The sequence below is a fragment of the Cicer arietinum genome, chromosome 3, assembly GCF_000331145.2.
Source record: "Cicer arietinum cultivar CDC Frontier isolate Library 1 chromosome 3, Cicar.CDCFrontier_v2.0, whole genome shotgun sequence".
Taxonomy (NCBI): Eukaryota; Viridiplantae; Streptophyta; class Magnoliopsida; order Fabales; family Fabaceae; genus Cicer; species Cicer arietinum.
This window is the reverse complement of record NC_021162.2, coordinates 39,828,209-39,829,872: the sequence shown is the minus strand read 5'-3', so window position 1 is coordinate 39,829,872 and position 1,664 is coordinate 39,828,209.

The following is a 1,664-nucleotide window of genomic DNA, read 5'->3' as shown; positions in this document are numbered from 1 at the left end:
GGTTTTAGAGCGGCTATTATGCCGCAGTCCCTTCGGTTTTAAAGCGGTTATTATGCCGCAGTCCCTTCGGTTTTAAAGTGGTTATTATGCCGCAGTCCCTTCGGTTTTAGAGCGGTTATTATGCCGTAGTCCCTTCGATTTTAAAGCGGTCATTATGCCGCAGTCCCTTCGGTTTTAGAGCGGTTATTATGCCGTAGTTCCTTCGGTTTTAAAGCAGTTGTTATGCCGTAGTTCTTTTGTTTTTAGAGCGGTTGCTATGCCGTAATCACTTTGTTTTTAGAGCGGTTATTATGTCGTAGTTCATTTGTTTTTTTGTCTTTTTGAGCGGTTATTATGCCGTAGTTATGAATGGTCATAGTACCATATTGAGAGTGACTTTAATTGTCATATTGAGAGTGGCTTAAACTGCCATATTGATGGTGTAATTCTAGAACGGTTTTCCACGGTGCAGTGGAACTCCGATACAGTGAATCTGGGCTGTTTTATCCTGGGGACTTCGTGGTTGATAGTCTGCCTTGCACAATTTGGGCAGTGTCGCGAAACGTCTTAAAGAGAGCGACCTAGTCCGCGACTCAACCCAGTAATATCTTCGGTGGCATAAATTGTGAATTTTAAATAGTTTTTGAAACTCAAAATCCAACAGTAGGTAACCATAGTTTTTTAATCTCCTTCACTATATGTAATATTCCACCACATAAGAAAACTAGTCATGATTTTCCTCCAACTATGTGTCCAATTCTAATTTCAAATAGTTCTTAATCTATACCTTAACCTACAGATGGATTTTATAGATCGCAAGATTTGGCACCACACTTCTCTGTTATGCTGGCCAAAAATGTTTAAAGGAAAGATTCTGGTAACTATGAAATGTATATTTTAGTTTTCATGTGCCATTGATCAGACATTAATAACTATGAAATGTTTATTTTAATTTTTGTGTCAAACACAATGGTCAAATATGTTATCTGCAATTTTCTGAACTGGTGCTCTTGCAAGTTGAACAATTTGAGATAGTGCAGTCTAAAATCTAACAATAGTTTCCTTGACCAGTAAGCATGCATTCTCATTGATAGTTCCACCGATAACTTATTCACCATAGTTTTAATTGCAGTTACGGCTACAAGTTGTGAACATTGCAGCTGCTCTGATGTTTATTGTGGTCGGGCATAAATTTATTTTTTATTTGCACAAAATATTGTAATTTATTATTAAAATTTTAACTCATATCTTTAATTTTATGTTGATATTTCATAAATATCTGATTATCAACTTTCTATCATATAATATATCATTAATCGTTTAAAATAGAAAAATAATTTGTTTGAAGACTACATAGTTTGTTGTTATCTGATGCAACCTGATGTAGTTTGATGCGACTGTACGTTGTGAACGTTACCGAATTGCAATATGATTTTTTTATGTGAATTACAATCAAATCACAATTGCAGTTGTAGTCACTGCTACAACCATAATATTACAGTTACATCACGTGATGCGTATGCAATTTGAATCCATGTTGTTCACAATTTGAATCTCTGTTGCTCACGACATGAGAAAATTCGATGAATTGTGAGAGTTTATAAGAGATGCTGGTTTAAGTAGAAAAAAAAGGTGTCCTGGTTGGGGACTATACCCGTTGGGAACTATACCCAACCATACTACTT